The sequence below is a fragment of the Parasteatoda tepidariorum genome, chromosome 4 (assembly GCF_982258835.1).
Source record: "Parasteatoda tepidariorum strain Cologne lab strain chromosome 4, Ptep-v5.0, whole genome shotgun sequence".
In the NCBI taxonomy this organism is placed as follows: Eukaryota; Metazoa; Arthropoda; class Arachnida; order Araneae; family Theridiidae; genus Parasteatoda; species Parasteatoda tepidariorum.
The window spans coordinates 53602005-53629069 of record NC_141758.1 but is presented as its reverse complement, the minus strand read 5'-3'; the positions used below and the strand labels follow the sequence as shown (position 1 = coordinate 53629069).

At 28.8% G+C, this 27065-nt stretch overlaps 1 protein-coding gene across 17 annotated transcripts in view; it reads left to right on the top strand.

Moving 5' to 3' along the window:
• LOC107451792 (serine/threonine-protein kinase Genghis Khan) overlaps positions 1–27065 on the top strand; it is a 288464-nt gene that overhangs the window by 144325 nt on the left and 117074 nt on the right. The window contains exon 1 of one of the 17 annotated variants that reach the window (XM_043044569.3): positions 608–716. The exons of the other annotated variants lie outside the window; for them this stretch is intronic. The gene's annotated coding sequence lies outside the window, so the exon portion shown is untranslated. Of the gene's footprint in view, positions 1–607; positions 717–27065 lie in introns of those variants that run through there. 17 annotated transcript variants of the gene reach the window in all.

Genomic DNA, 27065 nt, shown 5'->3' with positions numbered 1-27065 from the left:
AGCTAGTTAAAATTCATGAGTAATAGATTGTTTTTTTTTTATTACCTATTTCTGTTTTGGTCTATACTACGTATCATACCAGCTAGTTAAAATTCATGAGTAATAGATTGTTTTTTATCATTACCTATTTCTGTTTTGGTCTATACTACGTATCATACCAGCTAGTTAAAATTCATGAGTAATAGATTGTTTTTTATCATTACCTATTTCTGTTTTGGTCTATCCTACGTTACATAACAGCTAGTTAAAATTCATGAGTTCGTGATTTTTTTTTTCTTCTACATTAGTGTGATATTATTTATCTTTACTTAAAGCCACATTTGACTGTATACATAGAAATATATACATTGAAAAACGAAGTAAAAAAAAACGTACTCAAAGAAAAATGATCCACCCATCAAAAACCTGCATTAAACAATTTACCGCGAACTTTAGGAAAAGTTGTTTTCTCTCCTCTCATCGTCTCCTATAGGAAAAGATACTTCTACAGGGAATTCCTTGTTCACCTCAAAACTGACGCTAACCAACTTTCCCCCGCCAAATTTGGCGCTAATGAAAATAAATGTTTTCTCATTCTAGCGATTTAAACTGCCCAGCTTCCTTGAGTTCGAGTTTTCACCGTTTTATTTATGTATGCTATAGTTTAGAAAGCATCAGTGTTACGACTTTTATAAGGTATTATAAATAACGGGAAACATCATGATGGTTAAAGTTGGGTAGATATCTTTATTTCATTATATTATATTTTTCGGAAGTTGAATTCTCTGTGATAAGTAAGAATGATAGCGATCATTTTGAAATTAAGTTGTTGATATATTTACGGAGTATTTCCTACTAGGTGTTGTATTTCTTTTTATTACATATTGTACTTTGTTCTTATATTTGGCGCAAAAAAGGGATATAGTTATTTAGGATACTGCGCGTAATACTTTTAAATTAATGAAAATAAATTATTATTTTAAAATAAATGACTTAGATTTCGAATTAAGTTTGATTTTATTTTCAAACAATGAGCTTCCTTCTCATTATCATTTTTTTTTTTTTTTTGCGCATACTATCATGAAAAAAAGATGTTCGATTTAAAATCAAATAAATATTTCGAATTAAATTAAGTTTTATCGATCAACATATAATTCATTTTCGGTCTATCGGAAACCAGGTATTTACTAATTTAACAATTACTTTTACAAATATTCATGCCATTTGCACCAGAAAGAAAGTTTTACACATACTCACATTAAAAAAAATATTTGAATGAAATTAATATTTTAAATTAAATTTAACTTAAAATTATATTTTTTATTGTTCAAAGTGTTATGTGTCAATCGTTAATTTACACTCGTGTTCAAAATTCGGAGATTTACAAACTTGGTTAATTTTCTTCAGAAATCTGAATAGATTTTAAATTGGATTTGGTTTGAATATCGGACTTTAAGCTATTTTTATTAAATTTGGTATGAACATCGAAATCAAAAAATTTATTTGTTTTTTTAAAAAAAACTGTATAATAAAAGTATAATAATTGTCTCCTTCTGCCGTTATGTTTAGAGATCTATCTTATCTGCAGTTTGACTTATGCAATTTGGATTCTGTAGTTACGTTGTACCGTTACCCCTTTGGCTGTGATCTCAAAATTTAGATTTAGTAACGGTTACCCAGGTTATTTAGTAGACAAATATCTAATGAATTACAGAAAACTTTTAACATTTAAAACTCATTTTTATTGCACCTCTAAATCTTCAAAAAACATAATTTCACACATTTCCAAATGCTAACATGGGAATAAACATTTATACATTACTTAAAACAAAAATGCAACCTTATAACACTCAAGCATAACCTTCAATTACACCAGTTTAAAAAAAGACATTTATAAAATAAAAACTGCATTTAACCTTACTAAAAACACAGACTTGGTTTATGATATCTATAAATCACACTCAAATACTGATTGTTCTCCTACACAAAAAAAAACACAACATAACAGTTCAGAATTTACGGTAAATGATTCCTCTAAAATGTTAACGAAATAAAATTTAAAGTTTTATAAGTACCCTAAAGAATTTACTGTTTGCTCTCTGGAACCGCCCACCGGAAAGGTAGATGAACTCATGAACAAACTCCTCGGCTAGGATCTCGAAATTTCTCCAGCTATTCTAATTTCAAGCGACTTAGGCATGTAGAAGGGGGACACCGGACGTCCAGCATAGATTCCCTCGGACTTGGCCCATCATCTCGAGGATATCGGCTTTTGGCTAATCTCGGTAGTCCTTCCCGCTAGAGACTTCAGTTTAGCTTTCCCTAAGGTTACGATCCACCATCTCCGAGATACTGTCACGAACCACTCCTTCAGCGGACAAACTCCGTATCCCCAGGATACTGCTCTGGTTAACTGCTTACTACTGCTACTGCAACTGCCCTTAGCCACATTCATCGCTTCTCTTTTATCCTCCCTTCAACAAGGCGAAAGAATCTAGACTGACCTGTTTACCACGTCCAGAGTCATCCCGCATCCGGCGGACGTCAGAACCAAAAAAAAGATCCCTGAGAAAAGCCGTCATAAATCCACTAATACCCTATACAAGTTATAATACCATCCTCAATAAATATTAATAAATTTAGTTACATAGATTTCACCCCAAAAATCCCTTTTTAAAAGACTAATTCAAAATTTCTAAAAAAAAATATTATTATGATTGAATTTACATTTTACCATAGTGGTGCCATCTACAGAAAAATAACCTATCTTTAAAAGTATTGAAAAAAAACCTATAATAAATTTCAATTTATTACAATACCATCGCCTCACCGAAAAAAAATTAAAATACTTTTAATTTTTTGAAACATTATAGCACTATGTTAAAATGACCTGGAACACTATCAAGAAATCAAGAAAACTAAATTACTGGTTTCACACAAAAAATTCCGTTTTTTCCTTTTCTCTAAGGTGTTCATAAATAATTCCTACTTAAAGTTCAAAATCTCTAAAAGCACCACGCGGCTTTAAACCTACTTTTAGATCTTTATCACTAAAATCAAATCTGACCCTAACAATGTGCACCTTGCAAGGAAACAGAAAAGAGGAATCAAATATGCGCCAAATTCGTTTAAACTACACTTAACTTTAAAAAAACATAACTCAGATTTACACTTAGCAATACCTTTTCCAGCAGCCCATAGGGGGTCAGGAAAAGATTGTACAGCAACGTTATCAATCTTCAACTTTTGCCAAATTTTAAACATCGAAACATTCATAATCTACATTTTCAAAATAACATTAAAAAAAAAAAAAATGGGACAAACCCAGTTTTGACTGATTACATACATCATTACAAATGCCAGTGGAGACCTACACTTCACACTTATGTACATAAAAGGACCGTGGTCCACCTGAAAAAAAAAAAAACAGTCTCCACCGACCTACTGCATTCCGGCTTATGTAACCAAAATATACACCGCCAGATATAAACTCCTCCTCCATATTTGGAGAACATTTGACATTCCACATCAAAACATTTATAACCCAATTTAAAACAAGAAAAATTTAGTTACACTTTTCTTACAAATTCTAATTTCTTATGACCCGTCCATTTACTCGTTGTCTTAAGTTATAACGAGGTTGCGGAAAAGGCACGAATTTATTTTTCCTTTCCAATTTATTACAACGTTAAAAGGTTTATCCTAACTGCAGTTAAACTAATAAAAGCTTCATTCAGTAGTTATGTTCAGAGATTTATATCAGCCACAGTTTAAGTAATAACTTTCTTCTTTTGCAGTTATGTTAATGTATTTATCTTAACCATAGTTTAACTAATAAATGTATTATTCTGCAGTTACATTTTAAGCGACTTATTTTAATCTAAGTTTAACTAATAAAAGTATCATTCTCCAGTTATATTAAGACATTTATCTAAACCGAAACCACTGTTTAAGTAATAAAAATATTCTGTAGATGCGTTAAAATATATTTTATAAACTACAGTAAAAAATCATTTTTTTTCTGGTTCTCATTATAAATTCATCATATGAACCACAGAAGTTAAACTAATAAAAGTCTCATTCTTTAGTGACGTTGAGCAGTTTATCCCGTGAACCTCAGACTTTAACTAATACAAGTCTTATTCTACAGCTGCGTTAAAAAGAATGTTCCCGAAACTGACATTTTATCCCTAGCCTTAGGAAAGAATGCATCAATCAGTTTCAAACTTTACGTAAAGTAACGATTATTGATTTGCAAAATGGATGTGAATTTTTTTTCCTTCCTCTCTAGCTTTCCCTTAGGAGAGATAGAGAGTGAATTCATCCATTCTTTTTCCGCTCAAAAATCAATAAGTGGCCAGAAAAAAGGGTACTCTCTGTTTTATTGTTATGTTCGAGTCCATTTTGGTGAAAGTGTTCCATAAACAGAGTATTTATTGTTTCAAACTCTGCTGTGAAGCAGATTTTGAAAAAGAAGAAAAAAACTTTAATTCCTGAATGGCTTATACAAACTTATACTGAGTATATACCTGATGAGTTTTGAGGAAGTTGATAATTTAATTAGTTAAAAAATTGTTTTAAAACGTTTGTTCTTTTAAGATAAATTAACGAACTTTTCGCAATTTTTTTTTTATAGTCATAGCAGACTCTTCACAAAATGTGAAGCCTTGAACTTTTTGAAACCTTGTTTTCACTAAAACATGACCCTGGCGGAAAGTTCCTGATTCTCTAATTTAATTAATAGTTAATACTAATTGATTAACATGTCTGAGGCTTCCCCTTTGAACTATTAAGGATGGCACTTTTTTGTGTGAATTCGATCTGCATGCTGCAGCTCCATGCCTGCCAACTTTCACTCTTTCTGAGAACGAGTTTTCCAAGTGGTAGTAAAACTATTACCGAAAAACAACCTTACTCAAAAATATATTTATAATTTGACTAGGTTAAAATTCGCTATCGTTAAGATTAGTTTGCTTTTATATATTTGTTGTAATTATTTAAACTTAGTGGTGGACAAACTCATTTATAATTATTATTATAATTCAAACAGTTTAATGACATGACATGAGTTTCGGTACTACTTTAAATACTAAATTAAAATCTTCCAGAAAAACCAGAAGAGTTGGCTGGTATGCAGCTCCCATAAAGAAAATACACTGTTTAAAAACGGTATTACAAGCAAATCGGTGATTTGCTTGCTTACAGCTCCATTGAATCAAAAATGAGTTTACATAAGAGTTTATAGTACATTTTTAATAATTTTAATTCTTTGGTTTCCTATGATAGGTTAGCGCGGGTAAACTCAACTTGGATAATTTCATGAGATATAGACGATATGGATGCGAGACGACATCTAGTCAGTACATTAATGTATGTTTTTTTTCGCAGATATTTATGCTTTTGTAACGTGTTTTAATAAATCTAATAATTTTAAGCTACCGAATGGGCAACAATTGACAAAAAAATTAAAATTATGTTTTAAGCATCAGTTGAATAAAATAATTAGTGGCAAAGTTGAAAAATAAATTCTTAGGATCTGATGATGTTCATCAAAAATTATTTTAAAATTTTTAGTGTAATTAGTAATTATTTTTGAGAATTAACATAATATTGGTGTTACGTCCCGACTTTACAAAATTTGCATTGTTGAAAAAGAAACTTTTACTATTGGCTAATTAAATAGAAAAATTTATAGCATGTATAAAAAGAGATATAATTGCAGTACCTTGTTCGCGAAAATGTTTATAAAATTGTATGTCACAAGTATTAACGGAATTACTTACTGTTCATTTAATTAATAATGTGTCGTTTTTTAATTGCTCCGCACCAAAAAAAGCTGCTAGTCTTATATATAAATCGACAATATTAGTTTTTGCTTTATATTTATTGACAAAAAATAAATAATTAAGTAAAAAAAGGTCACTGCTTACTTTAAATCCACCTTAAGTTTAATTTGCTAATTTGATTGAGTATATGACTTTTGAATAACATTACTAGTGAAGGTTATAAATATACAGTACTTTATGAATAATTATTTAATGTATCGTTTAACTTTAACAAACAAGTCCGTTCCTTGCATTAAATGATTGCTACTATCTCGTCTCAACCGCTTTACACTCTACAAACAACATTACCATCAGAAATACCAGATATACGGTCTCTTCGAACTCACTAAGGAGATAGCGCTTCGTTACTTGAGTTTTCGTTCGAGAATATCGCATGCCCCAGTAATAAAGTGCTTTTCCATTATGTCTCTCTGCCTTACGGGAGTTATCTGTAAGGTTGACCCCCTTTTAATCAATTTTCCTCGTGAATAATGTTTTGGGAACTCTAATTCATCTCTTTGGTAGAACATAAATCTATTCACCTTGATGTAGTCTAAATCTTTTAATGCCTTCTGCCAAATATAGGATTCAGTTGGAAACTCGAGTTGATATAGTTACGTTCATTAATTTAATTCCTGTTCGATATGTGAATGGTTGTCATTATTATGTTTCTGTTGTGTCAAATTATAAAACTAGTAATTTCAGTTAGTGCTACGCTTGGATGGTATTTTATATTTAAAGACATATATCTCGTCTATACTTCAAGTGCTTATTTTGCAAATTTAGGTAATCGCCCATTTTGTTATGATTAGCATGTTAACAAAGTGTTCGTACATAAAGCTACAATAATTGTAAATTGTGAAAACAAATATTCTGCTTTTTTGTGGGAAATATTTTATATTTTTTATTATATTTTATTTTATAAACGGCGTTTGAACTTCCGACACAATTTTGAGTTAACGACTATCACTGTTCAACTTCACAGCCTTGCAATTTTTAAGGCAACCCAGAAGACGAGAGAGCTCTTGGATCAAGCATTGGAAAAAATTAACCTTTTGTGAAGGACTTTTATTTTGAAAAACTAACCCGCATTTGCTTTACATGGGTAGAAAAACCAAGAATACCTTCCACTGTTAGCCCGATGGCAAGGGGATTCCAACCAGTATTAGTTTATCAATGAGGATATTTTGCGCCTGCACTGTATTCGGTGCAACCCGGGAGCAGAATTTACATCAAGCAACTATCGCTGGGGTTCGAACCTTGGTCGACTCATTGGGTAGCGAACGGATCAATATGATAAAAAGCATCATCTTTTTCATACATTTTTACTTAACCGCCCCTTTAAGCAGCTCAGTATACAGAAACAACTCATTGCTTGCATTAGAATCGTGGTTTAATGGCCAAAGTTTCTTTAAAAACGTTCTTTCGAACAATAGGAAAACGTGACTTGTTTTATTCCTTCAAAAGTTTTATTAAATTCAGCCCGGAGTGTGACCTGGCCTTCTCAAGAAGTATTTTCCAATTTAATCGTCTACATTCAAGTGTCCTCAGAACCTTTTTTTAACCTTCTTTGAGCCTTGCAAATCTTTTTTTAAGCCATCTAACCGTCACAAACTTGGTTTGTCTTTTCTTGAACTGCTTTCGATATTTTTGGTGAAGGTAGTCTTTAATTAGAGGTTTAACTAAAAATCAAATATAATTAAAACTGCTTGCTTTTTCTTTAATAACAAAATGCAATAAAATGCTTTAATCCTTGTGAAGGATATTAATAAAATTCGAGTTTTAACCTCTTTTTTGAATAAAGTTGATGAATCAGAGGGAATTACCGTTTACTAGCGGTTTAATTAAATCTAAATACAATTTAAGGCGATTTTCTTTTCCGAAGTTTATAAAAATCAGTGCTATTTTTTCAATTTTTGACTTTGAAAGTTTAAAACATAGCAGTAATAAAATTATGAGAAATTGTATTTTAATATAATTATTAACTTCCAGTATATTTTAATCAGAAGTCTAAGATCGTATGTAAGGGATTTTAATTATTAATTTTCAAGCGAAAGATGAAGCTGAGAAATTAACAGCTGTTTTACAAAAATGATACCAAGTTTTACGTTTCTTCATGTCTGTAAGACAATTAGTCACTGACTATCTTGACAAAAATATTTTCAGTTTTCAACGAGTCATGCGTTGGAACACCATGAGAATTGTTTGTGAGTTTTTTTTCTTCATATAACATAAATGCAAGTTAATTTCAACTTTTAAACTTAAAGCGAATGAACAATAACACGCTATCGAAATTTGTCTATTCCTTAGTGAGGAAAGTGGTTTGGAAAGCCTCAAAAATACACTTCGGAGGCATTTCTTGTAAATATCTTTTCAAACTTCTCACTGTTTCCTATGTCAATCTAACTAGTTTTAATGTTTTCACTCCTACTCCTGATTCGATAGATTTCGATAACATTTTTGTTTACTTCTTACATAGATATTAGTTATTGACCCCTAATTTTAAATGCATTTTAAATACAGAAATATACAAATTAAGCATGATATAAAAAATACCCCATATAACAGTTAGATATTGTAACAAATGCGCCGGTTAAGATATTTTTCAGTTTTGTTAAACCGGCTAATCAGTGGTTCCATTTTGGGTCGGTTAATTCTCCATTTTTATCTGGAAAAAAAAGTTGAGCAGAATAATAGTTTACTTTTTTTAAAAATATTTAATTGTAAGTTACGATTAATATCTTTTATTTGTAGAAATTTATAATAAATAGGGATGCATTCAACTTTATTAATTGAGGGGAATAAACTGATGATTAGAATTATATAAAAATGATTTGAACACAGTATTCAGATTTATCACCTTAATGCTTTTTCTTAGCAGTAACTTGCTGCTGAGAAAAAGCACTAAGGCGTGAAATCTGAATTTTTATAATTAAACTTATATTAGCAGCAACTAGCTATGCTAATATATATATATATATATATATATATATATATATATATATATATATATTAAAAATAGTATATTTTATTTAAAAAATATATGTTAAATGGAGATCCATTTAATCTTAATAAGTGGGAGAAAAAAACTGACGATTAGAATTAGGTGAATTAAATAAAAATGATTTGAAAATAGTGGTCAGATTTAACTTTAAAAGGCGTTAGTTCAGATTTAACACCACTCTTAGCAGTAACTAGCTGCTATAAAAAACATTAAGGCGTAAAATCTGAATTTTTGAAATAAAACTTACAATAGCAGCACTTTCTTGCTGACATAAGTTTCATTTTAAACATAAAATGAATTTATTCTTAGCATGAAATGATTTACTCATAATTTATTTATTGTCTTTTCAAAATCGGTTGATTTAATATTCGATACTAGAATCTTTTTACTTTGTGAAACAAAACTTAAATTTTTTTTAATGAACCATGTTGCTTTTGTTGAACATTTCTTTGAAACCAAAATGCATTGCATTTAAATTACTTTTCTATTTCGATTCTTAACATTCTATCTTTGCCAATTATTGCATTTGTAGCGTGATATTGTATTAGTGGATTGAACACAATTACGCCCTATAGCATTTTACTCTTCAATTGTAAAGAACTTCGCAGACAACATAATTAAATGGTTCTGTAATTGCATTGACGCGAGTTTAGTTGTTAAACTGCTGCTTCTCATTACCGTAAAGAATTATTCGCATATAATGCATCTTTCCTCGTTACAAAGTCATTAAAAGGAAAATTTTTAATGAAATTTCGAGTTCCATAGCTTTTTTAATTTTACTTTTTAATTATTAATTAAAAAGATTCGATACATCTATTCAGAACTCGTTTAATACTTGAACTAATTCTTAAAATAATTCATTTGTTTTCGTTGTTTATTCTTCCATTGGTAAATTATTTTTGCATTGAAACATCAATTGTTTTACTTAATTAGCTATTTTTATAAATATATTTCTTAAAATAACCAAAAGAGCATAAGTGTTTTTATTGTTAGCATGTTTTTAGATTTAGAATATTTTATCGTTTTTTTTTATTATTCAAAAATTCATGTTCGAATTGAAAAAGAAAATTACACTTTTTTTAATGATAACGATATATAATTTAGCTGTTGTATTTATCTAATTAAATCCAATGGAAAATGATGCATTTATTTCTATGAAACAAAAATAGAAAAAAACCTTTTTAAGTGATTTTTATTTGCATTATTATTTTTACTTCCTAATTCTTTATAAAAGCATTTTTTTTTTAATTCTATTTTTATTTTGCTCACATTTAAGCTCCCATTTCTTAAAAATGAAAATTGTTTATTAATTTGTAAATGAATGTAAAATCTTTTATGGCTTAAAAAACCATTTTTATTTCATATACTAAAAAAGTGAAAAAAATAATAGAAAAAGTTAGAAAAGGAAAGAGAATTAGTTTCTGTTATATTTAAGTAAAATTAGAATTTAAATTATTTTTAATTATCCTATGTTTAAAGATATTTTGATTGATGATGTGTTCTTAAAAAAATTTAGGATATTTTTGGGGTTGTATTAAGCTGTTAAGGTTAATTCGATGTCTATTTAAAGTTGACTTCAAATACAACCCTAAAAAAGCAACTTACCATGGTTCATAAGAAAGGTTTATGGAGTTGTTTTATTCACTCTTGAGGTTGGCAAAATCTACATTAGAGCAATCAGCTTAGATAGGTTGTTTTTGAGGTGTGCAGGTTATTTTTTCTATGCTTCAAGCAAATAATTGTATTTGAGGTGTGAATAATTTAAACTAATACTATTGAGGTGATTAATGAGTTGCGAATGTTTTTTTTATTTATATACTTAAGGTTTTTACGAGATTGATAGAAATACCACCAGAGGTGTTTCATCACACGCTTAAAAAGTATTTTTTTTTTATGGTGCAAAAATATATACTAAGATTGTTTATTTATAACCTCGAAAGTTTGGAATAAAACACCTTTGATCTTTAAAAAAATAACTTGAAATGTAAAAATTGAATAAAAGAGAGAAAATTGAATAAGAGACAGAGGTTTATATCTGACAGATTCACCAGAAGTTGAATGTCTGACAGTTTTAAAAAAATACATCTAAGGTTTCAAATGAGGTAGGTTATGTTTTGCATCAAAAATACCTTATTAATATACTTAAATTTCAACCTCATTTACACCTCAAAATCAACCTCATATGTATCTCAAAAACACCTCTTTTGTAAGGTTATTTTAATTTATTGACAAGAATTCCACGGTAGACAGATAAGGCTCTTTATTGTATACCGTTCACATTTGATTTTCTGTGACTGTTTTAATAGAAATTAAAGGCGTATAGCGCATTAAAAGTTTTGTAATTATACATTTTATTATAAATTAATTTTATTTGATAAAGGAAACGAAGAAAAAAAAAATAAAAATATGACCACTGAAGCCGACGTCTTCAGGGGGTACCGGCCTCGGTAGCCATAAAAACAAAACCATTTCTAATTGAGGGAGAAGCAAATGCTTAAATTAACTCCCTCAGTACCCCGATGGTTTTGTATAGAAGTCCAGGAAAAAATATTCAAAGCAAATAACAAATTAAGAAAAGAAACTCAAACAAAATCATCAGAAAAATAAAATAAAAACTCACATAGGCCATCAGTATTATTTCACTCCACACCTAATGCAATTTAGCAGCTAATTTTATGGATATGGTTTGTCTATAAGTTCTTTTAACACCAGTAAAACTTTTATTGAATTCTATGAGTTTTGTTTATGAATGTTTCTTTGTTAGCATTATAAAATCCTTTCTTGAAAAAAGATCATAATGTATTGTGTACGTTATGTATACAAAAGTATTGCATAGTCTAGAGCAGGGATGGCGAACCAATGGCACGCGTGCCACTTATGGCACGCCCCATAATATTTTGGGCACGCCACCGATCACAAAGTTCACTGTGAAGCAATTTACCAATTAAATTAAGATTCACAAAAAAAAAACATAAAAAAATAAACTATTAACAAAAAAATTACAATTAATGCCAAACAACAATTAATTACCATAAAAAACAAGCTAACAATAAATAACTAGCAAAAAAAGTTAACAGACCTGCTTAAAATAACATCTTACAACCTACTATAAGTTATTTGTCATCGAATCTGCAACAACAGAAGTCACACTGATATTACTTTAAGCTGAATTACGCGTGTAACTGAGACATTGCGAAATGTATTCTTTTCCATAGTAAATAAAGAGTTTTGAGTTGATAGTATTTAGTGTTATTATTTTCCCAATAATCACGAAGTCAAAATTGTTTGATGGCACGTCTATGACCAAATTAAACAATTTTTTAGAAAAAATGGCACGTTGGTGCATAAAGGTTCGCCACCCCTGGTCTAGAGTAAATAACTATCAATAGTAAAAAAAGTGTTTTGTCATATTTATATTTGACCAAAATGACATATTACAGGCTAAAGGTTAAGTATGTAATTCAATAGTTCTGCCATTGAAATTCCATGAAAATAAATACATAAATTCCTCTCAGATAGCATATTAAGATATGCCTTAATGGAAATGTTATATTACGTTATTGTTTGCTCTCATGAATTATATTACGTTATTGTTTGCTCTCATGAATTATTTCAACGTAGTGAACTGTAAAAGGAAAAAAAATAACTTTTTCCTATCTGAAAAACTCACAAATAAATCCAGTAAAAGGACAAGAACTGACTGAATGAAAATAGTCCGTGATACCTTATCTAAATTAAAAACCCTTTTTTTCCTTTGTCGCTCTTTCTATAATTGATGCAGTAGCATTGCCGTTGATTTAAGACCCAAAATACTTTTTCTCTGAAGCTTTTTTACTAGAAAGAAGTTGCTGTCATCTAAATCAGTTCTTTTTTTTTCTTACTCTTCCTATCTTTTTTTGTTTCAAAGTCTTGGAGTTTATGGATGATTTACGAGTGGCTAAAGACTCTTTTGTTATTTGCTAGTATCTTGGCATTTCCATTTGCTCGTCCGTTCAGAGAGGATTGTACTTCCTTGGGAAAAAGAAATACGCTTTTTCCTCACTTTGATGAGTTGCTCTGCTGATGAACAATTGATTAGTACAACACAATAGTATGAACTGGAGATACGTATCTTGCCTTTGGTTTCATGGTTCATATTTTATCTTTATTTTAAATTAAGGCTTTATATAAACACATTTTATATATTTTATTTTCAGATTATAATATGTAATTTAGCTTTTAAGGGGTCACAGTAACCAAAAAATGACAAAAATACCAAATTTTTTTTTATTGCTTATAATAAAATTTAAAAGTATTTCAAATGTACAGAAAAAAATTCATCTCTCTATCTACATTTTTAAAAAAGTTATGAATGATTTTAAATTGTTCTAATACAGAAACTTGCCCAGCAGTCTGACTTTAAAGTGCTTTTTCGCATAGATGATAATTTTGCGTCTTAATCTTAATTAAATCCCTAAGGATTTTTTTCTATTTAAGATAAAGCTTTGAAGTAAACTTTTTTATCTTGAGTATAATACACTTATTTAAACTGTGCATGGAATAAGCATTTTATGAGGTATTAAAATTTTTACGGCACGTTATATATACCTTTTAGGAATTTTTACTCTTTTTTTCTACTTTTTTACAAAATAATCTATAAAAAATATTCTAATTGATATATCAACAAATGAATGCATAAAATTGTTAAGATAAATATTGCTAGCACTGTGAAAAAAACTTTTTTTGAAAATATGTTAAAATAAAAAAGCTTTAGGGATTTAAAAATTTAGAATTTTTTCAACTTTTTTTAAAATTTACAAAAAATTAAGCAGTTTAATCATTTTTTGAAGATAAATTATTGATTATAACTTAAATGAGCATGTAAAGCATCCTCAAAATGAATGATTGTACCTTTATTTTAAAAAATTGTTGCAAAGGTACTGTGACCCTGCAAATGTATTTTGTAAAGTTATTGTGCACTACAAAAAATCTGATGTAAATAAATGGTCATCTTTAATTTTTGTTTTGGAAAAATTAATATATTTGAAACTATTTTTATTTTTAAATGAATATAGCTTTAAACTGACTTCACTTTTCTTTTATTAGTAAAACTTTAATATAAAAAATCATTTCAACTGGAAGCTTTTGTTGTTAGAGTTTTATGACCCAGAACCAATGAAGGACTCGCTCCAATTTGTATAAACCAATCATCATCCGTCAATTGCCACCCATAAAGATTTAAAGAATTAAAAATGTTTAATTAGTTTTAAACACCAAAGAGAGGAAATATCCTTAATTTTTCTCGTTTTATGTAAGTAAATGATTTAGTGAAGAAAAACAGATTTTAATAACGAATTTTTATTGGTAATAGAAAATATAATATGGTATACAATCTGTAATTTTATTGCTGTTGAAACTTTTTGATTTAAATGAAGATGCATATGAAATTCAGATTTGAAACCTGAGGGTCTGATTTATGCAATTCAGGTAGACCGGTATTGTGGGAATGGTTTGTCCTTAAGTTTCTGAAAATGATGACTCGGATATGATTTTTGTGAGGTTTTTCAACATGTATTTCTTCAGTTTGTTTTTGATAACAAAATGATATGACAGAACTGAGTGATTAAACAAACTATAAAATGAAATTTTTACCAAGTAAAGAATTTTGACTACTTGAAAACTATGAATTGGATTGTTCAAGAAACAAATCCAAAGTCAGCTGATTGTTCATAACTTAAAATTTAAAGAAATTTGAAGCAAGATTAACTGACTCCGTTTTATAGAATGCTTCTTTCATTTAACTGTTTATTTATTTTTTGTTTTACATATTACCACATAGCTGATTGAAACTACATGTTTATAATTTTATCAATGTATGCCAAATAAAACATGAGAATAACCTCGACTCCAGACTTTAAACTTAAAGTTTTCCAACTACTTCAGAAAAGCTACAAAACACTTAAAAGAACACTATACCATAGAAGAAAACCTTCATGGCAAATTTTCTTTCATCTATATAATTTAAAGAATACCATAGAAGAAAACCCTCATGGCAAATTTTCTTTCATCTACATAATTTAAAGAACACAATAACATGGAAGATAACCTTCATGGCGAATTTTCTATCATCTACATAATTTAAAAAACACTATTCCATAGAAGAAAACCTTCATGGCAAATTTTCTTTCATCTAAATAATTTAAAGTATAGAAAAAGGTAAATCATTCAGCTTCAATTGCTGAAAAAATGTCTTCAAAGTATCAAATTGCAAACAAATTATGACAGGTTAACTCAGGGTTATGCCCTGGGAAAGTAATCACACGACAATTGGATACCTGCGATTGCCGTAATCGTAGATATATCATGGCATTTGTCGATTCAGAAGCCAATCAGGTTCGATGCTCACGTGTGACGTCACTTGCAGGTATCCAATTAAATCTGATTTAAATCACATGGTTAGACATAATTACTTTACTTCTTCTACCCAATTTATTACTCAGTGTTTGCCTGAACTCATCGTAAATTATCTTCGCGTTAAAGCATTATAACAAAAACAGCATGTAGCAAAAAAAGTAACATCATGACGAATTTTTTTTTTCTCAACCACATTATTTAATAAAATTAAAAGAAAAACAAACTGGGTTTGCTATTTTGTATTAAAATTTAAATTTTTTTACTGTAAATAGCATTGTCACAAAAAGAATTTTAATCGTTAAGTTTTTCTAAAAGTCATTTTTGCCTTTTTTATTATCATGTTAATTCATTTTGTTCAGTTTCAGTCCATAAAATACGCAATAAACTGCAATGAAAAAGGAGTTAAAAGGTTTAATTAGGTTCAAAAAGATATTTTTTATGAGCGCTCCTAGCATCAGATATTTAAAAGATAACTAAAATTTACGCTTTAATCTTCGACTAAATGCAAGTCAAGCTGTTGATATAAGCTCTCTATTCACATTCAAATATTCTAAATAGATAATTTAAGTTAATAAACTTTGAATGAGCTAGTTAAACTATATCTTAAATGATTAAAAATATTTGTCGCGAGTCGTGCTTAACTTTCATGATGTATACGAAGTTGAGAGCCATTTTATTCTTTTTGGCATCCACCTCCATTAACTCTGCCATACTCCTGGAATTAATTATCAACTTGGCGACATTATTTTCTGAAACTTTTTCTTTCAGTTTTGTAATATGTTTGGTTCACGATAACCTATCATCGTTGCGCGGTAATTTTACGTCATGGTGCACTTTATTTCGAATAAGAAATTTTTAATTTATTAGCTTGAAGATCGATATACTTCTTTTAATGATTCGGGAATATTCCTTCCGCCATGTATATATATATATATATCGAAATATTCTGTTCTTTATTGGCTTTTACATAGTTTCGTTGTCGGTTATTTCGAAATCGATAGCTGTTGGGCTGTTTTTTTCTTAAGGTGTTTAAAATGGAAAAATACGGAATATTAGAAATGAGACTTTAGAATATTGGGTTAATTATCCATTTTCAAAGGACTGTTTATTTACAAGTACGTACGTGATATACAAAGACATGTGATGCTAGGAAATATGCATACTTATACAAGTTTCAACAAATGTTTAATCTGTGCACAATTGGTCACCCGAAGCACAAATTTGTGAAGGGCAAAGTTTGTGTATCCCCGGTTTAAATTTGTGATGGACTAAGAAAGTTTATGGAAAGTGAGCAAAAAGGAAAAAGAGGCGAACACCCTGAATAGCAATTAATTTAATGAACACATTTATTTTCACATACTAGGATTCAATCTTGATGGTTCAGAGGGCTACCCTTTATGGTAATTGATTAGTTCAGAATGTTAGGTTACGGAATTAGACACAGAAATGCACTTTCTCTGCATGTGGAGAAAACAGATTAACAAGCTCTGTAAACATTATATGTTTGACGTCACAAGTTATTGTATATATTATTATGTTGTAAAGATTGTATATTTTTTTTTGAGAATGTCAACGAAGGTTGAGTACTAGTTACGATTTAAATAAAAAGCATGAAAATGGTGTTAATTAATGCTTTGTGTGAAGTTATTTTCTGTTAGAAAGGTCGTAAAATAAGAGTAATTTATGGAGTGAGTTAAATATTATGAATACGTTGTCGCGTAACTACCACTACGATTATTAAACGTCGATGCACTGGTATATAAGACATGCTAACTTGATTCAATCTTGAGGGACCTTTTGATAAATGAAGGTTGTCATTGTTTGATGGTCTTTCACCACATTGGAGACCCGGACGTGATATAATCACGACTATTTCGATGTATGGTCCACATTGAAAAGTTGACTTGCTATTTGTGACTGCGTCATCGTCCTCCTCACGCTGTTGCTTCTCAATCTCATTTTTACAAAACTGGTTTCTGCACAAACTCGACTGCTAATAGCAACACAGGAGTGACCACACACACAACCATGAATTTATATAGCTCTCATGGCTAAAGCTCAAAACCCAGTGACCTTAATCCAGCTCTCCCGGTCTTTCCCAAATACAGCAACTAGTGGTATCCGTTCATCGAATTCTATACCTGATAAAATTCTGGTGGGGTAGTATTGTGGCGTAACTATCACTACGATTATTAAACTTCAATTGACTAGTATAAAAAGACATGCTAACTTGGTTCAATCTTGACGTACCTTTTGATAGATAAAGGTTGGCATTGTCTAATTGTCTTTCTCCACAGAGGTAGCTGCAATCTAAAAAATATGACTTTAAGGTTGAAATTCACTACTCTTCAATAATGGATGAGACACATTCAGTTTTTGATATTTTTTTTAAATTTCCCAAGAAATACTTAGTGAACTATTGTGTAAATTTAGAAGTATTTAGTTCATGTAGTTTTGCATACTTCGCAATAAAGTTTAAGGCTTTCATAGGTTTGAGAGACTAACAATAAATTGCGAATGAGAAAAAGTATTTTTGAACACATTATGTCAGAAAATCAAGCAATAAGCTTGTATCGATTACTTTGGTTATAAGTTGTTAAGTTGTTGTAAATATTTATGAAAATATGAACATTTTATGTAAAAAAAAAATTTGTTTTGTCTTATGTTTTTTTACTATAACTTAAAAAATATTCAGTAAAATTAAAAATTAAACTTAATTACAAAATTATTGTTTTAAAATTTGAAAAATATTGTTAAAAAGTGCGCAAGATATGAGTATTTAAAGTAGATCTTTTGTACTGCGCTTACGCGAAAAAAATATATAATTATTTTTTCATAATTTTGTAGTGAATCGCTTTTGGCAACTAATGGAGGAAAAAAAATCTCATTTGAATATCTTAAAAATGTAAAAAGTTTCAAGCAATTTTTTATTTAGTTCTTGTACTTTTTAAAAAAAGATTCAAAATAATCAGAGGATTTTTCACAAATTTTATTATGTGGTATTCCTAATTACGCTACCCTTTGACTGGACAGCAAGTGCAAAATATATTCAAGTACAAAATATATTACATATATTTCTTGAAATTCAAAGATAATTGTCGAACATTTGGATACTTCAATGTTTATTTCACGTTTTGGCATTTCGCCAAATCAATGAAGTTGTATAATTAAGTTTTTAAGTTTCATAATTTCTCAAGAACTGTTTGACCGTTCCTCGTCAAATTTTAGGTTGTGTCATTTAAAATGACATAAATTAAGTAGGTTTTAAATTTTTTTGCTCATTGCGATTCAAAATGTTTTGACCATTAGTAAATGAAATAATGAAAATGAAAAAAAAAATTTTTAACATTATCAATGGACGAAAAAAAAAAAGAAAAAAAGAAAGAAAAGTTAGTTGGTTAATTGCCTTTCAACTCCTGTTTCCTATACATTCTAGTCAGTTTTGATTTTTCAATCGCACCTTCTTTAGTTATGATTAATTAGATTTCTCTACCGTGTTATAAATTCTTTGCTGAACTAATAATACCTGATTCCTGTGTTTTTAAATTCCCCAAAATGATTTTTAATTTTAAAAATTAATTTTAGAAAAACGAAAGTTATAGAAATGTATAGTTCATTGCGTTCTGCTTTGGCAACAAAAAGAGTGTTCTCACCAAATTTTAAAATTAGTTACAAAGCTCATCAACAGATATTGCTGTAGTATGTGAAACTATCGCACGAAATTTTCTGCTGCATGTCAGACTATTCAAACTGAAATATTTGCTAGAGCTGCACAATTGTTGCTTCAAATAGTGGTTTTTTAATCGTTTTTCTCCGGTTTCATTGGTGAACTTTATAACGAAATTCGAAACTTTTTGAAAATAAATTAAATTGTCACCTAGGCAAAAGGCAAGATTGTTATTTTCTCCTTTCATATATTTAATCATCGCTCAGTTTTAGAGCACCTAATGATATAACCAAATTCACACGAGTTTTATGTATAAAAAAAACAGCATTAGACTAATAAATCAAATAAATTTGCACCTACACAAGCTGACAAGCAAAATATTGATAAAAATAAATTTAAATGTATCCCCGTTCGTAAAATAAACCCGTTGGTGACTGGTATAGAATAGCTTATTTTATTCCAAAAACGATAGTGCACTCGGTTATTTCCATTTTCACCATGTAAAACTTTCACCGAGACATTATATACCTTAACTTATCACTTTCACTCAAATCTGCTTTGCTTTATTCCAGTCATGTTTCACATTTACATAGACTGCGTTAAAAGAAGAAAATGGTAAATCTAGAGCAATTCGTTTTCTTCACTTCGTTTCCAATCTTGGATGCCTTTTTTTGGGTATCGTTTTTGCATAGTGGGATTTCGTTTATTTTATGAGAAATAATTCGTTTGTAAAAAATAAAGCTGATTTAAGGTTATTAAGTATGAGATGACGACGTGAATATGTTAAGGGTGAAACGTGTTTTTTTATTCCTAGTTCGATCAGGTAATTTTTTTTTGAACATTAAGAGATTTTAGAAATTGCGTATGCATCGCAAGAAAAGGGAAAAGAATAAATCCGATTACAGTGACAATTTTTAAAAATAGTCTTCTTTCTGACAATTCATGGATTTTAACCTTTTAAGTACTCGCTATTTCATTACATATGCATAAGCAATAAATTATGCTAATGCAAGCAGTTTTGTATATTAACAGGCGGCATTCCAGACGTTTTGAGAAAATCTGAAAAATCTACTCATAGTTTTCTGAATTTGAGAAAGTAGTTATTTATTTCAGTTTTAAAACTACGATAAAAGGCGTCATTGATTACATTTCGTGATGAAATATTCTGATTTAAATATTTACGTGATGAAATATTGTAAAAGGTCCGTTTTAACAGCAAACTATTTTGTGAAGAACCTGTTTCAACGATAAATTTTTTTTATGAAGCGTCCGTTACTGTACCCAATTTTTTTCTAAAATGGCACCTCATTAAACAATTTTATTTTAACTTCTTAGTTCAAAAGAATTTATTAAAAATCTGTCCAAACTTGATCAAATTGGTTTTTATGGTTATTTTCCCCCCTTCCTCATTAGTGATACAGCAGATTTCCATAGCTTGTTTGTTTCTTCCTCCGTTAAATATTTCTCCGCGACCTCTAATGTGTGTAATTTATTGACAAGGATTAAAAAAGTATGTATGTTAAAAGTAGTGCTTACTAGACATCCTGTATATAACTTAAATCTGTATGAAATCAAGTCATAAGTGGAAAAATCATGATCTTTATTTTTTTTTCTCATAATATTATTTTGTAAAAATACTAATTATAAGCTAGTTTCTAAACTGTGGTTTCTTTATTAAACAGCAAAAAAGCACTGGTTAAAAAAAAGTCTTTTTTTAAAAATTATCTCTTAAACAATCATAAGAATTTAACTACCGATTTGATTCGGGCAATTAATTTTGAATTTTATGTAATTGGATGTAATTTTTATGTAAGCAAATATAATGTATAAATTTCAAATTCACTGAAAGGAAATTTTTAAATTCCAATATTTAAACTTACTGTCTTGTGATATATCTCATTATTCTGTGATATTTAATTTATTTTACGTGAATCGTATAAAAAATAATACTTTTTAAATGCGGAACATTTTTAAAAATTGTATTAAAATGAAACACCTCAACCTTTTCCTAACATTTTTTAATTATCACAAAATATACCTGTTTAGAGATTTTCGAAATGCATTGTTAATTGATATATTATATTGACTATTATAAAAGAGTTACAATTTAAAATGTTAAATATTAGGCGTCTTTGGCGACCAGCTTGGTCACTTTTCAAAATTATCTTGTACAACTTCTGGACTTTAATAGTAAGCCGAATGCACACCAGGGTTGCAAAAAACCAGGGTTTTTCCAGAAAAACCCAACGGGTGGATTTTTCTAGGTTTTATTGGGCTTTTCTGGGTTTTTCATGTTTTATTGGGGGTTTTTTTTCAAAAGAGAGGGCAGAGGGATAAGTAGAGGAGAGTGGGGTCAATTGTAACATTTTTTACTTAACTATTTTTAACTAACAAAAAATCCAATATATTATTAGTATTAATTGACAGACGAGTAAAGTAGACTATCCTCTACTAGAAAAAAAAATACCTTATTTTAAATGTTATTATATTGGTTATAACAATTTTTGACAGTCGTGCAGTTGTTACAATTGTCCCCACATACGGGGTCAATTGTAACAGTTCATAAATTCAACTAAAACATAGTTAATTATACATATTATCATAGTTGTGATATATTTTTTATTGATCAAAATAGTAGAGATATTTCAGGAGTAAAAATAATAATGAACAGAGACCTAAAGGGTTAAACTTTTAACTTTAAGGGGTTAAAAATTTAATTTATGCTGTGAAAGGTGACAAATAAAATAATGCTCATGCAACATAATATAAATGATGTAGGAAACTATTGGTGGTTCTTAAAGAGTTAAGTAATGGTTTGTAAACATAAGATTATTTATTTTCAGCTGTTACAATCGTCCCTTTGCTTATTGTTACAATCGTCTCCAAGACGCCATTTCAGCTTCATTTGTTAAAAACAATGCTAGTTAATTAACAAAACTAATCTTTTTTATTTTGAAATGTTAATTAAGGTGTCAACTTACATATTCGGTTACTAATTTTTATTTGTTTAAACAAAATTACTTTGTTACAATAAAATATTCAAATACCAAAAAAAGTACTTGCGTGACGTAAAAATATCTTTTGTGATGTAACTCTTTCAAAAGTACATAAAAAATTTTGCCAGCAGGGGTGTACATGTAGATTTATTAAATACACCTTGTGACCCACCTAGGAACCAAATCTAGAACCCGACACTCGAAATTTCTGCTCTGTTACAATCGTATTGACCCCACTCTCCCCTACCTCATTTTAAAAACGCTTTTATTAATAATTAAGTTTAATTTTATGAATCGACTTAACATATAGGTAATTAAAGTGTAATAAATAATTAATACAAATAAATTATCTGAAAAAAGTTACTTATGACATCACGATACAAAATGTTATATGTACTCACATATATCACATATTTGAAACTTAGTCTAACACAGGACTACTTTTTATTTATATTTTAATCTTAAAAAATATTTATGGAATTTTTTTCTTCTTCTTTTGCATAGAAAGCGAATTAAAGGCTCTGATTAATCAATGGTCATACAGTCAAATCCAGATTGTATTATAACACTGATAACCTGATCGATTTATAATGTATTTTCTCTGTGTTTATTTTGAATGAAAATCCTTATGAAAAAACTTTTATTGTAGTATGATTTATACTCAAATTATTCTATTTTTTTATATGAAACCTATACATTTTTCTTCATGAATTCCACAAATAATTTTTCTTTTCAGATTGTTGTTAGTTTTTTCACCATAGGTTCATTTTTTTAGGCTGGATTACATATATATTTCAATACAATAGCTCTTTAATATAACAGAGGATAAAAAAGAAATCAATTTTAGAAGAATCCAGTAAAACACACTTTATCGTGGGTGTTACTGGGTTTTTCAGAGTGGGTTTTACCCAGTAAGACCCACCCGGGTTTTTCTGGGTAGGTGGGTTTTTTGCAACCTGCACAGCACAGCTGAGTTAAAATATTCGAATTCTTCAACCCCTCCCCCAATACTTACAACTTAATTAGTTTAAAAACTATATTAACCAAATTTTTTCACCGTCTTGCTGTTGTCCTCTCCTTTGTCCGCGTTAAAGTATTTTAATTTCAATTTTAACTACTTTCAAAAGATATCCGCGACTATGCCAAAATTCTTCATGCATTAAATTTTAGTTATAATTTTTAATCTACCAGGCAGCCGTTAAATCAAACCAACCACCGTAAGTATAAGTTTGGTCATCAGAATTATTAAAATTATTTCCATCGCTGACGTGAGATAAGATAGAAAATTCCCTCCCCCAATTTTTCATTACTTGTGGTACTACTTCCTCACGCACCGCTCGAGTCATAGTATCGTATAATATATATACAGTTTTACTCTACTTTTCACAACCGTCGTTGAACAGCCGACCCAATTTTGAGTTTACCACAATCAATGTTCAACTCCATGGCCTTGAAATTTTAAACACTATCCAGAAGACAAGAGAACTTCTGAATCAAGTATTGAGAGAAATTAGCCTTCGGAGAGGACTTTCTGATGACGTTACATGGAGAGGAAAACCACGAAAACCTTCCTTGCCACCTTGATCCGTCAGCGAAGGAAGATATTTTCGTCAGCGCGGTGATTGGTGCGATTCGGGTGCGGAATTCGTAACGACCAGCCGTCACTGGGACTCGAACCCCGGTCACCTCATTGGGAGGAGAGCGCTCTCTCTCCTGAGCTACCACGGCTCTATATATGCTATTACTCATAAAAGGCAAGCTTTGTCACCCATAATTGGTATGACAGTATAGGCACCATAGCTTCTTTTATGTTTAAAACTTTTACAGCCATTTTAAAAAGTATCGAAGATAAATCTTATCAGTTACTTATTAAATAAGCTTTTATTTCTATAAAAATACTTAACCTATGACTAATTACTCGGAACTACTTAAATTATTACTTTATACAACCTAATAATGTGAATCTAAATGAGTACTTAACATAAAACTAATTTTTTAACACTACTTAAATTATTCTCAAAAGCAACCTTATAAAATGAATAATAACTGTAGTGTTGCCAATAGATAGAGAAATACTCGAGTTTATGGCATAACATAAGTGATATCTATATAAGCCATAAGTATTTTTCCGTAAATTTCTGTTCAATCCTTACTAATTAATTTTCATATAAACCATCTATTTTACATTTGAATGGATATTTAATTACATTAAATTCGGGCTCAACTTCCCGCATCGAATTGATCGTATTAAGTCATATGGTTGTTAAAATGGTATTCTTCCTTTTTTTTTTCTTTCATGATACTTTTTATTGGGATTCGATTACTTTTTTACGTTAATTATGAGACAGTTTTGATTGTTTTTCTGAAATATCAGCTGTCTACAACTTTTAAATCATTAAATCTTTCGTGTTTAAAATTTCATAAAGTAAGTCTCTTCAGAAATTGAAGTTTACGAATGATACAAATAAAAAACAAATGTTGCGGAAGTAGCTTGTGCAGACATTTTCTTTAATTTAAAATAAAGTTTGAAAGAAAAAAGAATTCTGGAATATAGAGTTTAATTACTTTTTTATTCTCCTTTTTCTGAAAAAAAAAGTATTTTTTTAGATTTTGAAAAAGTGATAAATAAATTACGACTTTATCAGTTAAATCAGAAAAACTTTTCTCCCCTAGTCTTATCTCGAAATTTTATGGCAGTTAATTTTCATTTCATTTTATAAGTGTTAAAAATCATAAAAAAAAATTGGAAAAAAACAGGAGGGGAAAAAATATTTTTACCGTCCCATTTTTTTCTTTCAATTTATTTTTTATGTATGTATAAATCCAAGCTCTGTCAAAATATCTTTCAGTTATCATATTAAAAAGTGTCATAAAAAAACTAAATCTCTTGTTGAAAAAAAGTTACTTCTTTTTCCAGTTCATTAAAAAATTGGGAGTACAACTTGTCATTTTCGCTTTTTTCAGCCCATTTAAGAAAAGTTTTTCGTCACTTTGTTTTTTAGATTTTTTTTGTCGTTATTATTTTTCATTATTTTGCAAATTAGTCTGGATTTTTACGTTGTATTTACTCAAACAAAATTATGAAGATTTAATGCCCTGTTGACTACTTCGTAAAAGTTTAAACTACATGCTGAATAACGAAGATTAAAGAACTATTTTTTGTTAGAATAATTAAAATTAATGGTCGTTAAATTTAAATTTTGCAAAATGTTTGCATATTGATGGTTATACTGATGTAAAGCAATAAGTCTTAGTTCCTTTTTTCAAAGCAATTTTGTCTTTTGGTATTTATGTTTTAAAAACTATGTCTTTCCGTTCTTCTTTATTATTTAAAGAAATTTATAAATGCATTGGACTTAAAAGATTAATTTTTTTGAAAGCGCCCAAAATCGATTTTCAAATAGCAAATAGTCTTTTTACCTTATGTATGTTTATTTTTGCTGAAAAGAACAATAAAATTGTGGTTTATAATTGATCCACGGTTTTATCTTGTGTACTTATCTTTTATCTAACTTTTAATTCGTCGACTGATTATTTTCGAACTTTTGACTGATTTATTGACATTTTACTTAACTTTTTACTCATCTACTGACATTTAATCGGACTTAACGTTCATCGACTTAAATTTTATTTGATTTTTGACACTTATCTACTGAAATTTTATATACTTTTTAATTGGTCTACTGATTTTTAGTTCAACTACTTAAATTTTTAAAAAATTTTATTTGCCTTTTGGCGCTTATCTACTGAATTTTTTTTAATTTTTAACTCGTCTAGTGACATTTCATTTGACATTTAATTCATCTACTAAACTTTTATTTAATTTTTGACACTTTTCTACTGATTGTTTTTAATTTTTAACTCGTCTACTGTCATTTAATTTGACATTTAGTTCATCTACTTAAATTTTATTTAATTTTTGACACTCATCCACTGAAATTTCGTTTGATTTTTAACTTGTCTACTGACATACAATTTAACTTTCAATTCATCTGCTGACATTTTATTTAAATTTTAATATTACAAACCACTATTAAAAGTCAGTATCATACTTTTTACTGGCAATAGTTTTTTGAATATCTAAAGTAATTTATTTTTCTATCACAAACCAATATTTTAATGGCCAATATTGTTATATTTTTTTTCGAGAGAGAGAGACTAGTGAATCTACTAAACAATGTTTTTTTATATTATAAAATTTTGACTTTTAAGATAGAAATTATAGGATTCGCCTAAAATTGATAATGGATGATAAAAAATTAAATAACTAATAATTTTAAAAAAAAATGTAAAATAATTTTTAAAAACACTGAAAATCATTATCACTAGTCACAAGTATTTTCTCAGAAAAACTGATTTAAAGGCTTTTTTCTATTGAAAAATTTATTTTAAACGTTTATAAAAAAAATCAACTACTGTAAACTTTAAAGGAAAAAAATGAAAATCGATCGAATAGTTTCTGAAAAGAGAAAAAAAAAAGAAGATTACATCTAATTTCACATGAATTATTATGTCCGACTTCCCTTAACTCATCTATTAACAGTCTTTTAACTTTCCTTAAAAACAATCCAAATTTTAACTTCCTTAAAAATAGGATTAAACCGAACAATCTACTAATATATTAAAATATTTGTTTAAGTGATTTAACCTTTATTTTTTATTATTATTATATTTTTTTAATTATTTGCAGGATTGAAATTTGTTCTTTTAATTTTTGAGTAAGAGAATGCCATTAAATAAATAACTTGACTAATTTTGAGAAAATGTAAGTTTTTAATATTATCTACTCGGTTTTTCAGAGAATGTATGTATGATTTAATGGAGGAAAACATTTCTCATAACTTTTTAATAACATTTATTGTAATGAACTTGAAAGCGTTATCTTTATTTGGGATTCATACCTATTTATGTTCAATTTAAATCGTTTATGAAAAGGTTTGTAAATTTATTTATATGTAGAGCTCTGTGCTTACCTTCAGTGGCATGTAGTATGCATGCCGGGGCAAATTCTTCAATTTTATGTCTTTGAAAAAAAATAAAAAGTGTTGTCACTAAAACATCCAATTCACTTTAAAAAACATTAGATAAATATATAACTTGTAAGAACCAAAATCCTCATTTTATGTAAATGTAAACAGAAATATTAATCTATGAGAAAAAGGAATTTCCTACAGAATGATATTCTTAATTTTTTCACAAAG